Below are 25,280 nucleotides of genomic sequence, written 5' to 3'. Positions count from 1 at the left end.
AGATACACACACACACACACACACACACAAACACACACACGTTTGCTAATTGTGATTCCTGCAGGTATGTCTCTGTCTGGCCCCAGTAACCAGTAGACAGGTAAGCAACATCACTGGCACTTTAGACACACCAGCCTTTACAGGTCAGCAGGAGGCTGAGGCAGGTCTGCTAATCATACCTTTGCCCTAACCACTTACCCTCATCCAAACCTCTGAAGGGCTGGGACACAGGCCATCAGCCCCAAATCTTCAAGCCCCTCCCCCAGAAGATGCTGATATCTAGAAAGAGGAGGAGAAATGGCCTGTTGCGGCAGGATGGTGAGTCAACAAAGCTGGCCAGCTTCACACCCTCCTGAAAGAGATGAAAGGGCTTCCCAGCGTATCGTGTCTCAGATCTCCCAGTAGACATGGAAAATGAGGTGCTCTGAGAGGCAGCCTTTGGGAAAGCGGCCCTTTTATAAAAGGGACACTCTGTGACCAGGAATTTCAGTCCACTTCATGGTGAAATGAACAAGTTGTTAGAGGGTGTCAAGCAGAAGCCTTAGGGGAGGCCAAGCAGGGGAGATCCTGAACTTGGGAAGGGTAGGCAGAGGGGGTTGCTACCTTAAGATCCCACAGGTCTACTGGAGGCTCCTCTGGATCCCGAATAGCAGAATATAACTAGCCAGCTGCCAGCGAAGCACCCAATGGCTTTTATCAGATGCCCTCTCTTTGCAGCACCATCGACATTCACAAAAGGACCACATTTTAAAGCCCCCAAAGGAACCCATGTTATTCAAAATTTCATATTAACATAAATAGCACAAAATAAGCACACTTAACCAGAAAAGAAATGCAAGCCATTAGTCACCTAAGTTCTTTCAAATTTTGTTTTTTCATCTGTAGGCTGTGGCATTTGGACCAAATTACATTTTAACATTCCTTTTATTTCTGAATTCCTGTGATCTATTAAACAACACCTTGCAGGAAACCTCAAAGAATGTCAAAAACAAAACCAAGAAGCTGAGGGCACCCATGAAAAAAATGAAAAAAGAGATAGAAAATAGATTGTATCAATGCTGTGCCTTGCCCTTTACCAGGGAAGATGTGTGCCCTTGAAATGAACAGATTGGAGCATTCAACAAAATTGTAGTAAATGCACAAAATGTTCTAGTCTTAACTGGAAAAACAGATATCAATAAATCACCCAGACAGGATGTGATCACCTAAGAATTTCGAATGAATTCATGGGCAGAGTGGAGCTGTCAACCACGATGTGAGACCAGTTGTTGCCACAGCTGCTGTGGTAGACAGACAGCAGTCAGGTTGCCTATGTCAGCCATAGTCTGAGTTTCCAGAAGGGCCCCTGGAAAAACACCCACTGATGGTCTCTCCCTTTCATACTAACCAAGTTGGTGAAATTGTTAAATCAAGTCCAGAACCCTGCAAAGCTCAAATCAGCACAACCCATGGAGGCAAAGGCAGGATGAGTTCTACATGGAAGAACCAGGTCTGGTCATCAGTGTTTATGTGGAGAAAGACGGGGAGGGAAGAGGAGGCAAGTCCTTTCTTAGACTTTGGAATTGCCTTTGACAAGTGTTCACACCAAAATCTTAGTGTGGGAGAGTAAAGGATGATTGAGTCACCATGGGATTAGGGGACTATTAGAAATGGATGAGGAATAAAATCCCAGAAGAGGAAAACCAGGTACTAAAAAGAAGCCATTTTCTTGCAAGAAGTGAGTTCTCAGTTATCAAGAGGGGCTGATCTTGGTGAATAACTTTTTTAAGAGATTGGGAAAACCAGGTGCACAATGAAACATTCATGGTTGTCGATGACTCCAAGGCATCCTAAGTGGTAAAATGGCAAGTCAATGGGATAGAGACTATGTAAGGCAAACCAAGAAGCGGTACTGGAGAGCATTGTGCTAAGTGAAATAAGCCAGTCAATGAAAGAAAAATACCACATGATCTCACTCATTTATGGATAATAAAGACCATTATAAACTGATGAACAAAAATAGATACAGAGGCAGAGCAGCATTGAACAGACTGTCAAACTACAGAGGGAAGGCCGGGGAGGGTTGGGGGGGGGTGGGAGGGGTAAGAGATCAACCGAAGGACTTGTATGCATGCATATAAGCATAACCAATGGACACAAGACACTGGGGGAGTAGGGGAGGCCGGGGGAAGGTCAAGGGGGAAAAAAGGAGACATATGTAATACTCTTTGTAATACTTTAAGCAATAAAACAAAATTTAAAAAAAAGAAAGAAGCGGTACTGGAATTTCTGTGTGGGCAGGTTCAAGTTAAAGCACCTTATAAGCAAAAAGTTATAGAATAGTAGCCTAGGAACAATCCATAAAGCCAAGAGGAGACCTTAGGAGTTATTTGCTTTCCCGAGAACATTAAGCTTAATGCAGGACAATAGCATCAAAGACAATAACATGCCAGGCACTCCACAAATATTTGTTAAATGAATAAAATGCTGAATCATCAGAAAGACACAAAATGAAATATGTTCAAACTTGAACAAAACTATTTGTAACAGGATGTGAAAATGGGACTCTTCTTACCTCTATTTTAGCGGAGGCACCAAAACAATACATCTTACATTCCAAAATAAGACCATTACTTTTTAAAGGGCTTATAAAAAGGATATGGCTGGCAATCTCAAAAAGACACATACTGAATGATTCCATGAAATAACTATTACAGAGATGAAGAAAAGATTAATGGTTTCCAAATTAGGGATAAGAGAAGAAGGGGGTGTGCTTAAAGGAGTAGCATGAAAAAGCCTTGTAGGGACTGTATAGATATGTACTTGATTGTGATGGGCGTTACATAAAACCACATGTAATAAAACTGCAGAGCTGCAAACAGGCAAGCGCACACATGGGCGCGCGCGCGCGCGCACACACACACACACACACACACACAATTGAGTGCATGCATAACTGGTGAAATCTGAGTAAGCTCTCTGGATTGTACCAATGTCGGTTCCCTGGTTTTGATACTGCTTTCTAGTTATGCAAGATGTTAACATTGAAGGTGGAGACTTCATGGATCTCCCTGTACATTTCTTTGTAACTTTCTGTGAACCTATAATTATTTAAAAATAAAGAGGGTTTTTTTTTTTTAAAAAAGTGGGAGGTTGACCACCCACCTCTAGCCTATATACTAGTAAGAAGTTGGAGAAATGGAGAAAGGAGAGAGTGGAGGTTGAGAGAACATTTTTAGAGAATGCTCTTGGTATATTATGATTCCAATCCTTTCCTCAGAGGTAGGATTGGAATGCCAGCTCCTCGTGTTCAAATTGGTAAAGGAACATACTAAGAGAATAATCTGTGTCCTCTGCAGTTGTGGGACAAATCAAACTGTGTCTGATTCCCACCCAAGATATTTCAAGAGCAAGAGTTGGGGTGGCCAGATACTGACCCACTAGCCAAGGAGAGGAGGCTGAGCTGGGTGGTCTGCTCTTGCAGTTGCTCAGTGCAAAAGATATGTGCCTGCTTTCCATGAGCCAAATGTGGAGCAGGCATTGTCTTACCCAAGGGGGCTGCCTGGAGAGATGAACAGACAGCATCAGAGATCAGCCAGAAATAATGTGAAATGCCAGCAAGCAGAGGAGTAGACAGTAATGAGCTGGAGAAGAGTGCAGTACCTGTTAGTGAACCACAGAGGACAGGAGGTCTCCAGGGTTGGGAATGTCCAAAGAAACCACCAGACACAGATAAGCATAAGAATTGGCTCTACGCACATCCCAGACCCAGAGAGGGCAACACTGAGCTCATGGTGGTATCAGGTAAAGAAAAACTATTCTGACCAACGTGCTCTTCTCCCTCCAACCCTGGTGGGGCCAGAAATCACAGTTAATGAGATGGAGGAGGGAGATGGAAAAGCACACTTAGAAGAAGGAATACATTCAGCTGCCAGATCCCACCTGTAACAGGGCACAGGCAGAGAAGGAAGAGAAAACAATATTGAACCAAGTTCAAAGTATTATCCATTACATGCGACTGGACTTTTAAATTATTGATTGGAGGCTCTTACATATCTGGGTGACCAGAAAACCTGCCTGATATTTCATCTACTGGTAGATGCAAGAGAAAAAAACTAAGCCTCTACAGCAGATTTAAAGGGACAGAGAGAGGCAAAGCATTGGTTCATGATTCTATGCCATGGTCTTGCTTGTTCAATGTAATAGTTACAGAATGTGCATACTGATGGCTATTTTATCAAGAAAGGTATCACAGATCTGGAAAACAGCAATGAAAAAGAGCAAGGGGATAGTGTCGGGGGAAGGAGCACTGGCACATGAGAAGAGATTTTAAACGATTATGATTTGAATCTGAAGACAAAGCTTGAAAGGGAAATTTTATTGAAATCAATAAAATCATAAACAATATGGATAAGGTGAAGAAAAACCATTGCCAGCCCCCAGAATACAATAACAGGAGGTCACCACTCAAGGTAAGAGGAAGAAAAAGCAAGGCCAAATACTCATAAGGAAGACACTGCCTCTCAAGAAATGCTGTAGGTGAAAATACCCATAAGTGGGTAGTTTTCAGTCTAAATTCACTTGAACTTGGAAAAAAAATAAATATATCTCATACAGCAATTTTAGGGAGAGGGAAGATTCTGAAATTATATTAGCAAAATGAAACTCCTGAAATGCAATTAGAAGTACCCGTACTATACTGCCATTGTAATAATTCACTTTAATTTTCTAAACTACATCCCATGTGACGCTTCAAGAGAGCAAGAGGTATCTGTTACTACAATTACTCCAACAAGATTAATGGTTATAACTTGCAATGTCAATAGCTATCATATTGATGGGAAAATGTACTTTGTGAATAAATAAAACATCACTAATGGAATGATGCTTACATTGTTCCTCTAATTAATGTAACCCAGATTCTTTTCATCTCATCTGAACGGGCTACCCAAGACTTTTAAAGGTTCTGAATCAGGGCTCGCCACCAAAGTGCACATTGTATCATCCTGCCCAAGGCCTCGATGGTGCTGTTCCCTTTGCCCAGAATACCTTTCCCACCGCCATCACACCAATCAGATCTCTGCTCAAATGTCACCTGCTCGGAGAGACTTTCATATTTTTTGCCCTATTTAAAATGACTGCCTTTATTTATCACTGCTTAAAATTATAATGTTTATTTTCTGTGTACTTATTGTCTATTTCCCTACGGAATGCAGCACCATGAAAGCAGCCAATGACTTTGTCCTTTCACTGCTGCAACCTTGCGGCCTAGAGCAGTGCCTGGTACCTAACGGGCAGGGCAAAGGCTGCAGTTTCCCACCTAGCATGCATGTTCCCCTTCTCCCTTAGTAACAGAGTCCCTCTATTGTCAGGTCCAGCGGTTGTGCCCAGCTATAGTACGACTTCTGCCGCTTCTCTTGTCAACAGGAGTAGTTAAAGAGGTCTAAGCAGAAGTCATGAGATGGAGCCTCTTGGAAAACACTTTGAAGGAGGCTTACTCTTTAAAGAAGGCATGCCTTTTCCCCCTTGGCTTGTCTTCCTTCCTACTGCTTGGAACATGAATGCAATGGCTGGAGCTGCAACAGCCATGATTGTGTCCATGAGGTAAGCTTACTTGTAAGAGCTACTCCAGGAGGGCCTGAGTCTTTGGTCCCAGGTCTAGACTGCCTACCTCTGGACTTCCTTCACATGAGAGAGAGAAAACAAAGCACCTCTACATTATCTATGATGCATGATTAGTTATGTGTTTTTTTGTAGCCAAACCTAATTCTGATAGATGAGTGCTTAGTAAATATTTGTTGAATATACATGTGTTTTTCTTTTAAACTTTTAACTTTTAAAAAGTTTTTAAAAACATACCTTGCTAGTTTCCCCACTCCAAACCTCTAGTTAAGCTCTGGAGTGAGAACTAGGGTGATTGTGATCATCACATTAGTTTGCAAACCACTGGTTAGAAGACCTTTCCAGTGAGCTGGATCCACACAGAGCAGAACAAGGAAGAGCTGTGGAAACAGCTCAGCCATCTACCTGCTGGCTGTGCAACCTGAGGCATGTTGCTTAACCTCACTAAGCCTCCAATTACCATCAGCAAATCGAGTCAACACTGTAAATTGTGCTTCATAACAATTGTTATGATAGGAGTTCTAAGGCAAACTAGGCTATTTTAGGGGGGAAATGCCATGCCTTTGCCCACATGGCTATCCCTGAGACAATGCTGGGAAAACCACACGGGCAACCAAATCTACATGAGCATCCTCATGCTTTAATACTTGGAGGAAAAGAAGGCAAGTCATATAGAGAACTCTTTTGAATGCAAATTACAGAGACCATTGGGTCCAGCTCAGTTGAACTGAGGAATGTGGCTGCACTGAAGGAGCACTGGCCCAGGGACTGAACAGCCCCAGGTTCTTCCTCATCTGTTCCCAGCTCTTCCTCTCTGCTCCATTCTTCCCTTCCTCCCTATAACCTCGCTTCCTCTGCTCTTCTGGCTCACATGGCAGGAAAACATGACTGGAGAGAACCATCTAAAGTCAAGTGTTACTAATCCCCCCATTGAGGAGGAAACTCCGTCGTCCTATTCCGAGACAGATTGGCCCTCGCTTCCTCTGCTCTTCTGGCTCACATGGCAGGAAAACATGACTGGAGAGAACCATCTAAAGTCAAGTGTTACTAATCCCCCCATTGAGGAGGAAACTCCGTCGTCCTATTCCGAGACAGATTGGCCCATCTCAGCAATAGGACCACCCAGGCCTCAGGAACTACAGTGTGGGTGGGGTGGATGAGTCCCACTGTAGGAACATGGCTACTCCTAACATAACGAGATGGATAGAGGCAGTGCTGGAGGTAGTTAGACAGATGTGAGACAAGCAAGGACCACCAGCCAGGTACAGAAGGTCACCAGGGTGGAAAGTCCCAGGTACCTAACAATGGAAATCAATTGTAGGGTGAGACCTCACCCCAAGGGTGACTTTTCCTCCCCTAGCATATTGCTGGTCATGAGGATTGGACCCCCTGACCTTTTCTCCCTAGAGATAACATCTAGGCCTTGGTTATATTTCAGTTCCTGGCCCAGGTAAGCAATAACCAGCCACAGCTGACCTCAGGACCAGCTGCATTGAATAATGACCCCCTGCCCTGGTACCATCCAATCAATCAATGGAGACCACAATCCCAAATGGACACACCTGGAAAGCTACTGAATATTCTATTAAGATCTTTCCTTGGGGCCTCCCCTAAAATCTCTGCCCTTAAAACCCTTAGGATGGAGGACCCAGTGGTCATGCCCCTGCCTTTTCCGTCCCTCTTCGTTTCCCTTTTCCTTCTCCTCACCCTTCTCAGGCACGTTTACCATTAGCTTTCTCACTGCCATGCTCCAAGGGCCCTTCCTTTACCTCTAGAACTTGTTTGCTAAGCCCATTTCTTCTAGAAATTACTTTCTCTACCTCTGTACTCTACCCAATAAATGTTCTCTTACAGTTGGGGTCTGGACTTTGAATTCTTTCCTAGCCAGAACCCAAGTACTGAGGTTGCTGAATCCAGGTTTGGTCTAACTTCCACCAGTCGGACACCTGGTGCCGTTCCCACCGCCTACAACAATTCTAGTAGGAACTATGCCCCACACTGGAGGGAAAACTGGACAGAAAAACAGTGCGTTCATGATGAGAACTGAAGGTTTTCTTTGGTGAGCAGAGTCTGGTCCAGAGCTGATGCAGAAGGAGTGCAAGTGGTGAGATATATGAGGTGAGATGCTGACTCTTCCAAAAGCTGGCGCAGCTGAACGGGTTCAGTCCCATCTGAGGCTGATAACTGGGTGTCACTGAGACTGACCTGGCTGCTGCACAGGCAGTTTAACCTGCAGCAGAGGAGGGCTTGCCGGGGTCCGGGGTTTAGTTTGATAAATATTCAGGTACAGTTTCCCTCAAGAACCAAACGCTCATGATGGGCTGAACCTAAGAAAAAAGAATGTCTCTGATCAGCCGCCTTTAACCTATTGCATCTTTGGAAATAAAAAGACTATTTATAGATTTCTGATCCTCTTTCTGCGAGAGCGGCTTTGAAGATCATGTGCAGGCGTCTGCAGGCCTCTCCTCACCTGCAGCTCCCACTGGGCACATCTCCACCCACTGAGGGCCTCCCCAGGCTCTGAACCCCGTTCCCTCCCCAGCCCTGGCCCCACCGGCTGCCCGGGGTTAGGAAGAGCGTGCCTGTCGCTAGTCTCTGAGCACTCACTTGGCTTGTTCCCCTACCTCGGCCCACGCCTCCATGTGTCTTCCCTGTGGAGGACAAGATGAAAGCATATTACCCATAGGATGTAAATAGGCAAATAGCTTCCTTGCTCTTCAACTCACTGATTGGTTGACCAAATGTGCTTTGTGACAACTCAGCATCTTGTGGGAGGGTTCCTTGGGTCTGAAGCGCTGAGGCCTCTGTGAGGCCTAGAGCATCTTCACTCAGGGCTCAGGGCCAGACAGTAGTAGCAGCAAAGACTCTCTGTAAAGGAGGCTAAATGTCTTTCTAGATGGGCTCCTCGAAGGCTTTCTTCCCCCTGACACTAACACAAGCTTATGGGACTCTAAGTAGCCTAATTAAAATCAGGGTTAAGTCTCCTTATGACTTCCACTGCAGGGGGAGATAGAATAGCAAACACTTTTGCAGTAAATGCCATTGACCCTCAGAGGTGCTGGGGGCCCTGAATGTAGGGACAGGAAGAGGGAGGCCTGTCCAGCAGCGTGGAACCTGCTTTGGCTTCGTGCTCGCATGAACCTGGGCTTGAATTCTGCTCTAACCCTGAGGACCTGCAGGCCTGGAGAAATTTTCATAATTCCTCTGGGTTTCTGCTTCCTCTCCTGTAAAACAGGGGTAATATCCCATGAATTACTGTGAGGATTAGAAATGCCACGTGAAGGCCTGGCGCCAAGCCCAGCACAAAGTAGCATCTCAAATAAATGACACCCAGAGTTGCTGTGAACATACTTGAAATAGCACAACGCATCAGTCTCACAAAAGGGCTTCTGCTCCTCTGTGTTTCTTACAGTTTTCTCTTGGGCGTTAATAACGCCCCATTAGTTGCTGTCTCCTTGGGAACCTGTGCAAGCATCCACAGCGGAGTTTCTCCAGATGTGCTGCCATGCTTGTAGGACTGCAGAGTCCTGGGCCCTACCCTAGACCTCAGGGGTGTGGGGCCCAGGACTTGGCATTTAAAATTTTTTTTAAATTTTATATTTTTATTGATTTCAGAGAGGAAAGGAGGAGAGAGGGATAGAAACATCAATGATGAGAGAGAATCATTGATCGGCTGCCTCCTGCACACCCCCTACTGGGGATCCAGCCCACAACCCAGGCATGTGCCCTAATTGGAAATCAAATCATGACCTTCTGGTTCATGAGTTGACGCTCAACCACTGAGCCACACTGGCCAGGCAGGATTCTGCATTTTTAACAGTCGTTGCAGCTGAGTCTCACATGAGAACACATGAGGACTTCTGCTCCACATGGGATGGGGGGTTTGGTGATTTTTTAAGGCGGAGTGAGAGAGGGTGGGACAGTGGTGCTTTTAACTGGTGAGGATGGTCTCAGAAGGGTCAGAGGAGGTGCCCTTTCTCCTGGGTCCTGGCTGCTGGGAGGAGTGGTACCCATCCTCACTGTCCCGAGAAAAGGTCCTGTCTTGCCTAGGAAAGTGCCTAAGTAGCCAGGAGTCTACCCCAGGTCTGTATACTGTTGTCATTTCTACAAAGTTTGGAAATTTTCCCAAATCAAAAATACTTTCTTTTTCTCAGCAAATTGGGAGCCTAACACCACATCAGCAAATTCTTATCTGTAAGAGAAACAGGACCAAGGTCTGAGTGAAAGTGAGTCCATCTCTAAATGATCGATTTAAAACTTGGAAGTAGGTTGCAGTGTACCAACTGGCCTTCCCTCCCCAAGGGGCAGGATGTAAAGAGATCTCATGACTTAAATTTGGATACTAGTCAGGAAACACAATAGTTTGGGTATTTTTATGGAGTTCCTTTTTGTTCTGTTCTTTTTTTCTTCTTCTTTATTTCCATCCTCCAAAAATCCTGTCTGCATCGTGGTCTAAATATGAGGAAGAAACCGCTGTCTGAAGGCCATCTAGAACCAGCACTCTGTGTACCTGACTTCTGTGCATCTCCTTGGCATTGGTCCCCACTTGCTTCTGACTAATGTGGGACAACAAGCAGCTAATTAGCCTGGTCCATTAATTCAACCACACTCAACACAAGAAGGTCTTTGTGACCTGACCTACCGGGAATTAGGGGCCCTATACTTTGAAAGGGCCAAGTCTACCTCAAATGGAAATGAAGAAATCAAAATATTTCTTTTGCTGATATGTCTGTTGATATTTGCCAAGTAATTCTGTAAACAATTAGCCTTCCCTGGCAGGTATAAGGGAAGCCTGAGGCTTCTGGGGTATGAAACAGTATGAACAGTTCCCAAGTCAGTGCTTACCAGGTATTCTACTGGTTCTCATGTGGGATGATTCCAGAACCATTGCTCTTACTCGAGCCTTCTTTGGTTTCTTTGTTGCCTCTGAAACATAAAATTGAATTTGGTTAGGTAGCAGGGGAGCCATGCCGACCTCTAGTGATGAGTGTGGTAACAGGACTGATTTTTGGTCAGTGTTTTCAGCCTCACATGATCTTGTGAGAAGACAGATTCATTTATCCCAGTCATTTTTCACATATGTATGTATCTGATGATCAAAGGGACCAGAAGAGAAAGATGGGTAACTCATTTAATCTTCATTCATTCACCAAAGCTCCAATAAGCAGCCACTCTAAGACAGGCTCTGTGCCAGGCCCTGAATTTGAGAGGAGCAGTGGATGAGGCAGAGCCTTGGCATTCGAGGACCTCACAGGGGAAAGTGTAAGCAGAGAGCAATCAAGATGCAATGGGAGTGGAACTAAGGAACAGCAAACACTGAGTGTACCAGAACTTCATTCCTTTTAGGACCCAATCACCATTCATTCTATGGACATACCACATTTTGTTTCTGGCCCCTTCCCTCATCTTCAAAGTAAATTCTCTCAGACTCTGCATCCCTCGTCATCTCTCTTTCCCCTACCACAGCCAGGAAAAAGTTTTCCCTTTTTAGGGATTCTGTGGTTGGGTTGGGAACACTTGGATAATCCAGGTCCTTAACTTAATCACATTTATAACCATATTCTGGGTTATGTTCCAGCATATTCTGTAACAAGTTATGGGAATTAGGGTATGAACATTGGAGGGGCGGGCATTATTCTGCCTACCATAGACATGTAAACAAATCGTGATAAAGGACCAACTAGAAACTAAGCATACACTGACTGAAATAAAGAATATTATACAGACTCCCAACAGCAGACCAGAGGAGCGCAAGAATCAAGTCAAAGATTTGAAATGCGAAGAAGCAAAAAACACCCAACCGGCAAAGCAAAATGAAAAGAGAATCCGAAAATACGAAGATAGTGTAAGGAGCCTCTGGGACAGCTTCAAGCGTACCAACATCCGAATTATAGGGGTGCCAGAAGATGAGGGAGTGCAAGATATTGAAAACCTATTTGAAGAAATAATGACAGAAAACTTCCCCTACCTGGTGAAAGAAATAGACTTACAAGTCCAGGAAGCGCAGAGAACCCCAAACAAAAGGAATCCAAAGAGGACCACACCAAGACACATCATAATTAAAATGCCAAGAGCAAAAGACAAAGAGAGAATCTTAAAAGCAGCAAGAGAAAGAGGCTCAATTACCTACAAGGGAATACCCATACGACTGTCAGCTGATTTCTCAACAGAAACTTTGCAGGCCAGAAGGGAGTGGCAAGAAATATTCAAAGTGATGAATGCCAAGAACCTACAACCAAGATTACTTTATCCAGCAAAGCTATCATTCAGAATTGAAGGTCAGATAAAGAGCTTCACAGATAAGGAAAAGCTAAAGGAGTTCATCACCACCAAACCAGTATTATATGAAATGCTGAAAGGTATCCTTTAAGAAGAGGAGGAAGAAGAAAAAGGTAAAGATACAAATTATGAACAACAAATACGCATCTATCAACAAGTGAATCTAAGAATCAAGTGAATAAATAATCTGATGAACAGAATGAACTGGTGATTATAATAGAATCAGGGGCATAGAAAGGGAATGGACTGACTATTCTTGGGGGGGAAAGGGGTGTGGGAGATGCGGGAAGAGACTGGACAAAAATCGTGCACCTATGGATGAGGACAGTGGGTGGGGAGTGAGGGCGGAGGGTCGGGTGGGAACTGGGAGGTGGGGGGTTATGGGGGGAAAAAAGAGGAACAAATGTAATAATCTGAACAATAAAGATTTAATTTTAAAAAAATAATAATAATTTTATGGTTGGGTCACAACATGAGGAACTGTATTTAAAGGGCCAGAAGGTTGAGAACCACTGTCCTAGAAGCTAGTTCTCCTCTGTTTAAAGTAAATCCTAGATGACTCCAATAGAGTTAAAGAAAACATTTCAATAGCATAAGGAGCTAGCATGGTGCAATGACAGAATAGCATAGGCTGGTCTATAACCCCCACATGGAATTATAGAGAAAAATAAATAAACCACTGCCGATTGTTTATTAGAGCATGCTTCAAAGGGAATGACAAGCCACGTTTCCTGGCTTGGGAGGCTCTTAGAAACTCGGATTCGGTGGGGCATGACAGAGAGAAAGGTGCTGGCAGGAAGGGCATGAACCCGGATACCGGTTCTGCCTCCCCATCTCATGCTGGGTAACCACTCACGGCTGCTTTACTGCTCCGGGCCTCTGTTTCTTCCTCTATGAGACGAGGTGGCTTGGATGAGCTCTGCAATGCCAGGGCCTAGGACTGGAAGGAGCGCCCTTTGATGGGGCAGATATGCGTTCAGGAACACAAGTTCTCACAGCATCCCAGAGGCTCGTGTTTAACCCAGATTAGCTGCCTGTAGAATGAAATGCATGTTTGACATAGAGAAAATTTAATATTTGTGCCAACTGATAAAGCATGCTCGTTTATATGCATGTTATAACTCATAAATATCCAATGTTCATCTGAGGTCAGTGAGTGGACCTCTCCCTCCTGGTTTTCCAGTTGTTGACAAGTCAGCCCAGTTCAGAGCTGACCCCACGGAAGGACTCATTAATTCAGTCCTTACTGTGCGCTGGGCACTGTGCTGGGGAGCCGAGGAGAGGGACAAGCTGTGGATTTGCATTTATTGGCTCATGGTACTCTGTGGGTATCTCTCTATTCACAGCATAACAGTACCTGCTGTCCCCCAGATCAGATGATGAGAGAATAAGTTGTTGATTGGCATGTCAGTTCATTTCCACTTCTTTTTTATGTATCACAAATAAGTGAGGTGTAATGTTGGTGGCAGAAAACAGGGGATTATTCTGGAAACCGGTTCTGTTTGGTTTCTGTTTACTTTTCCTCCAACAGAATACTGACTTTAAGCTTACCATGTGAACGCAGAAAAGCATCTCATTGAGATGGCCTTTACAGAAGGCAGTGGACATGGCTCAGGGATGAGAGTCCTACCCATCAGACCCGGGTGGCCATGTACCTGGCAACAAGCAGGGCCTCTCAGCAATCCAGCGTGGCTGGGATCTGGCCTCCTGGCACTGTCTGCACCCTGCAGACATCAGTGGCCTTAAAACAAGAGTCAGGGCCTACACTAGCGCCCTCTGCATCACCGCATAGCCACGGAGGGAGAATCAGGCGCTGCTTCCTGGCTGACAGGCCTCCCTGTGAGCCTGGCCCATTCAGCGGAGCAGATGGTGGTGAGGCAGGAGGAGTTGTGGAAGCATGTGGCTCTCTGGGCTCTCTGAACCTCGCGATTGCTGGCAAATGGGGGCCTGGATGTGCATCTGGGAATGAGTGCCTGCTGAGCAGAGCCCCCAGCCAGGGCCTGAAGCTTAGAGCCCCCAGTGCTGGGGCATCCCTCCCGTGCTCTGTCTTCCCAGGTACATAGACACTAGTGCTGACTCCCAGTACCAGCCCTTCTGCTAAAAATCAGTTACTGGACCCTGTGATGGAATTACCCGTGCAGGTCATGGTCTCAGTGGTTGAGAAATCGGCAGTGTACGGTGCATCCAAAGTTTGCTGTTGCTTCTTAGGAAATATTTCTAGTACTCTCGCCTAAGGCCACACTCCAGGTCTACTCTCCCATAAGCTCCGCTGTAGAACCCGGGTAATTCTCTACCTGTTACTGTCACCCACAGATACCCCAATCCCTTTCTGCCCTCTTTCATTCCAGCCCAAGCCTGAGGCATTTGATGGGGAACTCATTCCTGTACTGGAAGGTGTGGGTGGCTTGACTTCTTCCTCTGAGGAAGATTTCCAGGGAGGAGCGCATTGTTTCCCTCTAAGGAACAAGCCACAAACGTTGGCATTTCAGCCTCGAAGGTGGGCCAAGGGAAATTAGGTTTAGATGGAGTGGCCATATCTGAAATCAAACCACGGAGACAGCTCTGATGCATAAGATTTCAATTGGTTGATTGTCAGAGTGAGGCTTGAAGACTTAGGAGTTAAGTCTATGTCAGTCCAGCTCTGAAGCTAAGCCCACAAATGTGCTGTGACTCTGAATTAAGTGGCCCGCCCATGGACGGCTCCTCTCTCTTCCCAGGCAGGCTCCCCGGATGCCCTTGTAGGTAAGAGAGGCCGCACTTTTGCCCTCCTCCGTTGGCTCCTCCAAGCCTGGCTCCTTCCATGCTGGCCAGCAGTGTGGACAGAGAGTGACAGAGGCCACTATGAAGAATGATGCGTGGTGGGCCATGGCAGGGTAAAGACAGGAGAAAATAATGGTGATGGTCTGTAAATACCATCCTTTCTATACCTCCCTCCTCCCCCTTATTGAACCAAGTGGATAAGAATGTGGTGAGAACCAGAGGTAAACCCAGAAGCGGGTTCCACAAGCAAGTTTTAAAGACGAATCCAGGCTCCTGGTGTAATGCTGACCACACTGGGAAGGGGAAATGCACTTCACTCAGTGGCAGGCACTTCTCTGTTGGTGATTTGCTTTGACTGGAGACAGTAAGACTGATTCCTGATGGAGGAGGGGGCAGCCATGCTGAACCTCAGAGCTTCGGTCAGCTACCTCCGCCTGACACCCACAGCGTCTCAGTGTGCACAGACCAGGAGAGATCAGCCTCAGCCTCCACATTCTCACTTTCTGTGTCCCAATCATCCTTCCTGTGAGAGAAACAGCAGGTCATTTGGGTCACCCAGCTTCCTCCCGAGGGCTAAAGCATCATGAGAGGCTGAGGGGAGGGACAAGCAAGTGCCCTCCTGTGGGCTGTCAGGAGCATGGAGTGCAGACTTCTGTGGCCTTTTTGATGGCTTGTTTTCTGCAGGAGTATTTCCCTCCTACCAGCCATTCTCTTTGTTAAAGGGAGCTGTTCTGTGTGCTGGATTTATTGGCTGTATCTAGAATCTATTTTCTCCAAAGGCATGTCACAGATGCCCACTCTTCTAGTCTATCCTGGGATGTGGCGAGATCTGAAACTGACAAGAAGTGGATGAATTTTAAAACCCCAGGGGGAATGGAGCAGGTCGGTGCAGGACATCGGGGTTCTCTCTGAGTCCACTCTTGTCCACTGCGGCACAAAGGAGTTTTTAAATCAGCATCCCTCACCAGCCTGCAGATAAGCTAATCACTGGGGCTCTCTCTGAATGGATGGGAAAAATGTAATCTCCCTCTCCTTAGGTAACAGCCTCAGCCCATCTGGGGGAAATCCAAGCCACGGTACCTCCAGAAGACAAATTTTTGATCTGTGTAATCCCACTCATTCATTCATTCAGTAAATCTCTTCATGTTTGGCTCTGGAGATAAGGAGATGAATATTATGGCTTGCCCTGTCTACTGAAGGTGACTGAACAAAAACATATTCAAGCCATCATTGCATCCAAAAAGTAACTCCAAAACACTAATTTGAAAAGACTTATGCACCCCCACTTTCATTGTAGCATAACTTACAATAGCCAAGATATGAAAGCAACAAACAAAACAGAAACAAACCCATAGATACAGAGAACAAACTGATGGTTGCCAAGGGGAGAGGATTGGAGAATGGGTGAAATAGATGAAGGGATTAAGAAATAAAAATAGGCAGTTATAAAATTGTCATGGGGTTATAAAGTACAGCAAAGGGAATATAGTCAATAATCTATAATAATAAAAGTGTAATATGCTAATTAGACCAGACAGCCAGACGACCTTCCAGACGACCTTCTGGATTAAGCCAGGGTTGCGAGGACCAAGCCCCTTCCTCAAATTTCATGCATCAGGCCTCTAGTATTGTAATAACTATGCATGGTGTCAGGGAGGTACTAGGTTTACTGGGGGGATTGCTTTGTAAGTTTTATAAATGTGTCACTTACTATGCTATACACCTGAAACTGATATAATATTGAATGTCAACTATAACTGAAAAAATTTTAAGTTTTTTAAAAAAATAGGCCATTTTCCATGGAAATGGCTAAACAAAACAAAAACTAAATAGCAAAGCACGTCATTCCAATAAGTCAGTGATTCTTGACTTGCAAGTGGGACTGTGTCTTAGGGTCAGTGTGTAAGAGTCACCAAGGGGCTTTGCAAAGTCTGATTTATCCTTTAGGAGTATTGCATATTCCCTCCCCCTGAAAGAATCACCACGTCACTCTCTTATCACTGTTAACTGATGAGGAAACGGGTTGTACTGGGCAGGAGAGGAAGGTTGCTGCAGTGATACCTTTTCAAAGACAACATTTTTTAGATGCAATTTAGTACATTACTCAACAGTCTGAGCTATTGTTAATTACAGTTTAACTTAACTCTGGTCTACTTGTCCTCATGCTTAGATTGTTGGAAAGAAATAGAGACAAAGCCGAAGCTTTCTTTCTAGCACTGGTGTTTAACTTGGGAAGTCCTTATCGCTCCTCCAGGCCCCTTCTGCATTCTCAGTGAATCCAAAGATGAACATGTCACAGCACTGTGCCTCTACTCTGACAGCATAAAATTCGTGACCTGTTTTTCCATTTTGTTTTTTAAAGAACAGTAAAAATACCATTTCCCAGCAACTTGCTCATTAGAATTTGCCAACTAAGTGTATCTTGGAACTTGCATATAATTCCTTTAGCAACTCTCTGGAAACCTGCAAAATTTACAACTGCACAAGGGAACTCCACGTAAGAAAAAAAAAGCTGCAGAGAATATTCATCTCTCTACTCAGAATAAAATATTTTTAAGCACAAATGTAAAGAAATCTTTGGGCATTTAGATTTAAACTGGCTTCACAGGAGCCATATATTTGAAAGCATTTTAGTAGAAAGCAAGTGGTTGGAGGGGATTCTGTAAGCTTGGCATACATGGCCTGTCCCCTGTGGACATTATTAGTTGGTCACAACACTCTTCTCACCAAATCTGGATGCAATGTCTGCATTATTTTCAACAGTTGACCAAGGTTCTTAAACTGATGGAAGAAAATTGGGAAAAATAAGCATAGAATAGCTTCAAGGAAACAATTATGAACAAAATAGTACCCTTGTTTTTCCCAGAGCTAACTTCTTATGGGTGAAACACACAATAAAACAATCAATCCTATATAATAAAAGGCTAAAATGCAAATCGACTGAATGGCAGAACAACTGGTCACTATGACGTGCACTGACCACCAGGGGGCAGATGCTCAATTCAGGAGCTGCCCCTAGTGGTCAGTGTGCTCCCACAGGGGGAGCACTGCTCAGCCAGAAGCCCTGAACCAGGCTCACTGCTGGTGAGCACAGCGGTGGTGGCAGGAACCTCTCCCATCTTTGAGGCAGCACTAAAGATGTCCCGAGGCTCCCGAACTGTGAGAGGGCGCAGCCCAGGCTAAGGGACCCCTGTCCCCCCTAGAGTGCATGAATTTCATGCACTGGGCCTCTAGTAAATATATATTTAATATTTGGAGCTGAGTTTGAGAGTTGCCTTTGAGTTTTTATTTTATTTTTTGCTTCTCTTCCAAATTAACAGAATAATGATCTTTATCTGGACACATGGCCTCCCAGTTAAAAGACTATATTTTCCAGTCTCCCTCATACATTCTGATCAGTGATATGCAAGCAGGCATACTTTACAGGAGTTCCAGAAAGTTTCCTTAAAGGAGAGGTGGCAAATCCTTCCTCCTCTTTCCTCCATCTTGCTGCTGGGAAACTGGATGTAATGGCTAGAGCCACAGCAGCCATACTGAACCTAGAGGAGTGGAGTCGAGCTTCTCAAAGCCACAAATCTTTGCTTCTCAATATCCATGGAGGCACCATACCGGCCCTGCACTGTCCACCTCCAGACTTTTTTTTTCCTTAAAAAAGAAAGAAATTTCCATTTTATTCAAGCTACTACTTTTTAAGTTTCATTCATAACTTAGCCTATCCCAACTGATAGTTTTAAAATATATATACACACACTCTACATAATGTTGAATTAGGTACATAATAGTGAAATCTATGTCCAAAAGTGGGTATCAAGTGGTCATTGAAGAGAGGCAGACTTCAGTGTTCCAACTGGAACAATTACAGATTTAAGTTTTGACATTTGGCAGAAGTAAAAGCACATATTTTCTTTTGTGGTTGTAGATTTTATTTATGGTTGGCATCATTTCTGAAAAGTTGCAGTGTTTGCCCAGAATAAATTAATGACTGGTTAAACTACTATATTAAATTGAGGGATTGTTTTCTATTTTAAAACAGTTTACAGAGGCATGAATTTCTCCTTTGCATTGGGTATTCCAAGGGAACATGTTTCATCTGCATTCTTGCCCTCTTTGTCTTTCATCAAAGCATCAGCACCATTGAAAACACCAGTGCTGCAATCCTATCTTTTGTTTTTTTTTAAAGCACCAACGCTGTGCTGATTTGCATATTAGTTGGCATAAATTTCAATATTAATTTCAATATTAATTTCACTGCCTCTAAATCTAGAAAATAAATACAGCCTGCTGCAATTACACAGATAACCAGTATTTAGGACACATGCATGCCTAAAAGTTTTAAACGTTCTACATTTAATTATACTCAGATTATACTTACACATATGCTCACACGGTTGTCAAACTATAGGTTATGAACTTCATAATGAATTTATTCCTTTAGCCAGATGTAAAGTCTCCATTTCAGAGGAAATGATAATACAGTTTCAGGAATGTATTGGTCAGGACCACTTTTAATTATAAATGACAAAAAACTCACCTAAAACTGCTTTAAGCTCTATTATGAACTTATTGGCTCACTCAATTCAGAAGTCCAAGGGGTTGTCTGACTTTGGGTACAACTGGACTGAGCGTTCAAATGATTTCTCTGGAACCTTTCTGCTCTGACTCCTCTGGCTCCGTTCTCGAACAGATGCCCTTTACATGCCATGCAAGATACCCCCTGCCAGTCGCAAGCGAATAGAGTCCTTGCCTCTTATATTCTCAGAAGAATTAAGGCCCTCTCTCTCCACATCAACCCTCAGTCGGGTGCCAGCCTATAAGTTGGCAGATTTGCCAGAATTACATGCAATAGGAAGGAATAGTTCCCAAAAGAAACCAATTGGGGGGTGGGGGGAGAGGACACACACACAATAAAAACCAAAAGGAAAAAAAAGGAATGTGTACTCATGAAAGGAAGATGATCATTCATTGGCTTTTGCTGAAATGAAGATGAGGTCAACTTATTACTGCCTGAAAAAGCTATGTCCCTTCTTAGTGAGTCCAGGCCACTACAGTGGAAGAGCCCCTAAGAAGCTGGTGGCATGTACAAGTGCTTCTAAAACTCTAATGTGCATACAAATCACCTGGTGTTTTATTAAAATACAGATTCCGATTCAGTAGGTCTGGGGTAAGGCCCAGGCCCAGGTCATGTCAATGCTGCTGGCCCATGGACCACACACTTTGAGTAGTAGTAAGGGTAGACCCTCGATTGCTACAGAAAGTCTGTGTGACCTCAAGAGCACAGCTCCCTGTCTTCCTTTGGAGTTGTCTCATCATCGCCACTTTGACACAGCCCTTGGATAAAGCCGCCATTACTGCTGCCACCCAGGGGCTAACAAGGTCAAGATCCCTGCCTTTTTTCTCCTCCTGGCACAGATGTACTGGCTTCTGCTTTGGGTGTCAAACAGTCCCTGGTGGGCTACTGCCCCCTGTGACTGGCACATGTCGAAGCAGAGACACTGTGCTGAGCAATTAGGCCTTGCCACTGTTTCATGCCTTTCAGAGTGCGTGCTCCTAAATTATAGAGTTTAGGAAAACCGTTCCACTGATAGCACTACTTTCTGGACATGCCAAATTACTTGTGTGCATAATTTACAACAAATTCATAAGTCTTACTCAGCACCTGGGTGTTCTTGCTCATTTAGCGTGCAGGTGTATAAAAGATGTATGATCTCTTCTCTGGGATGCTCTCCAGACATAATACTCATCAGCTGCATCCTGAACAAACAAGAATTTCATCTGGGCTTTTGAACAGAGACGTGAGAATGTGAATGCCAGTAATGGGGAACCAGGCATTATTTAGCTGAATGCTACATTTCTGTGCTTCCCTCTCTGCCCTTTTCCAGACATAGCCTTGATTCACCTCCCCCACCCACCCAATTTAGCCCACATCCAACACTCCATTTCCTATCTCCATGAAGGAGCAAGGGGTGAAGGACACACCTAACAGGACTAGTCTTTACTAAATTAATTCAAGTGAAAATGAACTGCAAGAATGGTCTTAATGGGGAAGAGAATTCCTGACCAGAATGTGTTGAAGCAGAGAGAAGCAATCCCACCCATGTGACCTGGGAGATTACTGGCTAATTATATTACTTGTAAATTTTGCCTGGTGAAGCCACCTCCTTCTCCCCTCCCTCCCCTCTCTGGGTCACTACAAGGAAGAAAGAACACAGAGCGTGTATGTGTCATCAGCTCACTCCCTTGCCGCAGCCCTCTCCAGCCCTCCAGCTCAGAGTTCCTCTGGCAAATGTCTCTCCCAGAGTCGCAACTTGGTACACACTACCCAAAGAGAAGAAAATCTCAGTATAGTCAAGCATGTGCTTGTGGGCATTTGCTTAAGGTACAGGGCTCAATTTCCTGTATGGAAACTGATCCATTCTTGGGAATCAAAAATTCATACCACATTTTGTAGAAATCTGATGGGAAATTATGTCTGGGGAAATTTCCGCAACTTAAGCTATGCAAATACACTATTTGATTGTAATGCCAACCCATGATCTGTGCTACTACCCTGCCTCTTATAAGATGAGAGGCTATAAACACTGGCACGTATATTAAAAATGAATCCACCAAAGTAAAATTAGTCCTCAGCAAATGCTTATTTTTCTAGAATGTTATTTCTCAGATGGATTGGTATAATTTTTAGTGGTACATATTTCCAGCCTATAATAAATATATAAGTCTATCAAAACCTGATAGAAAAATGCATCAGATCATACACTGTGAACTAGGGATCAATTCTATAGTTGTCTCAGGGGAGGTATCTAGTAACCTAATAGAATGTTTCCAATTCTAATTTCTCTGATTCTGTGAAATCAATTTTTCTATAAACTATAACCAGTACATGAGTATGTTGCAAAAACTAATCGTATTGGCATAATAGGCATGTCAAATTCCGGAGTAATGGACATTCTGTTGTCCTTTTATTGAAACTAATAGACTAGCGTGAAAAGGAATAAAATACTGAAAATGATAAGTTTATGGCTCTGACTTTTTTCCTAGCCTTTTAAATTTGACGGTATAGCATATTGGCTCTCAATCTCCTTTTATGGGTATTTGAGTCTGACCCTGTTAAAAATGACAAAGAAAGGGCCAAGAAGAAGTATTTTCCCACTGTCTTACCCTCAACGGTGTGGTCGAGCAATAGCTGTGCTACGGCATCTTCATCTGCAAGGCTCATGTGTCAGCTGCTGTTGCTGGGAAGGTTCAATGAGGGAGAAGAGTTAAGAGGATGAGGCTCCTGCTTTGTAATGTTGACAAATGAGCTGATCTCAGCTCTTTGTTTCAAAAATGCTTCTACCCAAAGAGAATAGGGTGAAATTGAAGTTGGTCATGCCAACCCAGGATGACCTTGAATGAAATAGATCTCTCTGTTTACTAGGCATAAAGATTACAGTGAGACTCATCAGTCAGGAGGCCAGCAGTATCATAGATTTATCTTACTGATTTGAACTTCACAGGCATTGAAAGCTAAAGCTTTATGGCTAATTATTATTGTTTTCTTGTTGTTATTTCATGTGGTTTGGAAAGCATCTCCCAAAACAGATGGAATTTCCTCTTTGATACTTATCACAAGTGTGCCTGATAATTAATTTTGTGGTTATCTATTTAATGTTTGACTCCCCCATGGGCTACAAGTGCTATGAAGTCAGGAACTGTATTCATCCTTTTAACTTTATAGTCCCCATTGCTACCATAGGTTCTCAGTAAATAGAGAGTCCAGTTTGCTTAGTATAAGTTTTTACCCATTTTCCTGTAATAATTATTTAAATATACAGTCACCCTATCATTAGGTATGTGTTAGATGGAAGAGTGGGGAGCAAACACTGGACTGTGTATTGGAAATGGCACTGGGGTTTGGAGTCAAGAGCCATTGGTTGAAGTTCTAACTCTGCTACCAGTTATGTGACTTGGACAAGTGACTTGAGCTCTTTGAGGCTAAGCTTCCTCACTGTGAAATGGGAAAAATACAGATCAAATAGGATGCCTATCACACTATAATTTCTCAATAAATATTTTTTTTCTTTTCTTCTTCACTTAAGTTGGCACTATCCAACACTACTTTCTGCAATGATGGAAATGTTTGATATTGCACTGTCTAATATGGCAACCACCAGCCACACATGGGTATTGAACACTTGAAATAGGACCAGTACCACTGAGGCATTGACTTTTTAAATTTTTATGTAACTTTAATTAACTTACATTTAAATAGCCACATGGTGCCAGTGGCTACTATATTGGACAGCACAAGTTACGTCCTGAGCTTCCTTATGTTTCAGAACCCTATGAGGGAATTACATAAAGAGCAAGTTTTAATAGAGCTCTCAATAACTGTTCTGGGTCTTCAGCATCTAGGATTAATGAGTGTTTTCCATTTTCTTTTGTGAGTCACATATTTTAGGGCTCACTGATTTGACATTGTTTTAGCAAACTGTCCACATCTGGATGTTCGTTAACTTTTTAAAAACCCAGGACAGTTCTCATGATTATAACACACATTTGAAATGAAATGACTGGGTCTCCATTTCACCCATGAGAGACATGCACCCCTAGAGAACATTCGCCATGCTAGGAGACTCATAATTTTACAACACTACTGGACTCCCACCAATACTGTGAAGCCACCAAATGTGTTTTATTTATGAAATAAATAACTTGTGGTCCCTTGGACTTTTTTTCCAGCTTTGGTGAGCAATATTATAAGCCATTTTGAATGTCAATCTTTTTAAATTTGGAATTTAAATTTGGGGGTAGGGAAATGGCTTTATTCCACTAAGATTTCAGATTGTTGCATTAGTTCTTGAGCAAAGTGTATTGTTCGCTTGAGGAAGGAGAAAAATAGAGTGATACATTTTCACTGGATTCCAGACAAATTAACACTTTACCTGGAAAGGAGACATCATTAAAAACTCTGAGGAGCTTTTCGGCTTTCGGCTCGGAGGAGGCTTAGGTGCAACTTTCTTCGGGTTCATCTGATACCAACTGCCTCCACCATGTCACCAAAGTTCAACCCCAGTGAGATCAAAGTTGTATACCTGAGGTGCACTGGGGGAAGAGTGAGTGCCATGTCTGCCGTGGGCCCCAAGATCCGCCCCCTAAGCCTATCTCCAAAAAAGGCTGGTGAGGACATCGCCAAAGCAACCGGTGATTGGAGGGGATTACAGTGAAACTGACAGGCCCAGGTGGAGGCAGTGCCTTCTGCCTCTGCCCTCCTCATCAAAGTCCTCAAAAAGCCACCAAGAGACAGAAAGAAGCAAATAGACATATATGTGTGTGTGTGTGTGTGTGTGTGTGTGTGTATGTATATATATTAAGCACAATGAAAACACCACTTCAGTGAGATTGTCAACATTGCCGGACAGATGTGGCACCAATCTTTAGCTAGAGAACTCTCTGGAACCATTAAAGAGATGCTGGGGACTGCCCCATCTGTGAGCTGCAACATTGATGGCCGTTGCCCTCATGACATCATAGATGACATCAGCAACCATACAGTGCAATGCCTGGCCAGTTAAGAACTATAAAGGAAAACATTTCAATTAAAGATCGTTTGACAACAACAACAAACTCTGATGACTTTTCTATGTAGCTGCCATTGAACTTGTAGTCACGAGTCATTCACTCCAAACACAATAGGAGATTGCACTGCGAGCTGATTTTTAAAGCGCTGTGTATGCATATTAATAGCAGACAGAGCTCCTGATCGCCAGAGGAATCCAATGTGCCCTGGTTACAAAACAGGCAGTACTTCAGAAACCTAAAAGGGTACCAAATATGACTTTCGATTTGTTTGAATGAATAGCAAAATCAGGTTTCTCTGAAGCTCAAGCTAGTTCTTTTTTCACTGCCGCAGTGAGGCAGGGCCGTTCATGACTAATTGTGCCGGCTTACAGGTTCCGCGCACAGACGGCAGGACCTGAGTAACTATCATTTTTGTCCTTTCTGATTCACTATGAGGGTTTTTTCTCTATGGATGCCCAGAACTGACCTTTCAGAATGTGCCTACAAGAGAAATTTGTTTTCCATCCGTCACCACACCTTCAGCCAGGAAGACAGCTCTGTTCCAAAGCAGGACAAACTAAAGCACTGGCTTTATATAGGAAAATCCAGTTTCTTCACTGGCTTTCTCAGAAGCCACTGGGCCTGGTTGCTGGGTCCTTGCCGACAGGAAGTCAAGGGACCGCACATTACTGGTGGCTCAGTGCACACCAATAGTTAATTCTGACTCCAGTGGTGAGGGGGTCATGAGATTATACAGTTACAGCATGATTAACTCTCTGCTCATCAATTCACTTTTTTTTTTTAATTGGAAATGTTGCTGCAAATGTGGCATCAATTTCATTCGGTTCCACCTTATTACATAGCACAGCTTTCAGAGATATGAGGCACTGTGGCTAATCCTAATTTAATTTTAGAAGAATTTAGCTCTCTGGCTGACTACAAGCCCAGTTCCATTTCTGGTGTGGTCCACAGTTCTGAGACAGGCTAGAGCTACCTGCGTGAACTGTGGTACCAAAGAATAACCTTGGGTCTGGACGAAAAGTGCAAAATCTCAGAAGTTTCCTGGCACCGAATCTGTGCTGGCAACAAACGCAGCTGGA

General features: G+C 43.8%; 1 pseudogene; it reads left to right on the top strand.

The window, feature by feature from the left end:
* Positions 1-23,609: 23,609 nt before the first annotated feature.
* LOC102430778 lies at positions 23,610-24,194 on the top strand (annotated as a pseudogene).
* The last annotated feature ends 1,086 nt before the right edge of the window (positions 24,195-25,280 follow it).

This window comes from Myotis lucifugus, unplaced genomic scaffold, assembly GCF_000147115.1.
Source record: "Myotis lucifugus unplaced genomic scaffold, Myoluc2.0 scaffold_1, whole genome shotgun sequence".
Taxonomy (NCBI): domain Eukaryota; kingdom Metazoa; phylum Chordata; class Mammalia; order Chiroptera; family Vespertilionidae; genus Myotis; species Myotis lucifugus.
Note: the sequence above shows the minus strand (reverse complement) of the source record. Positions and strands in the feature narration are given on the sequence as shown.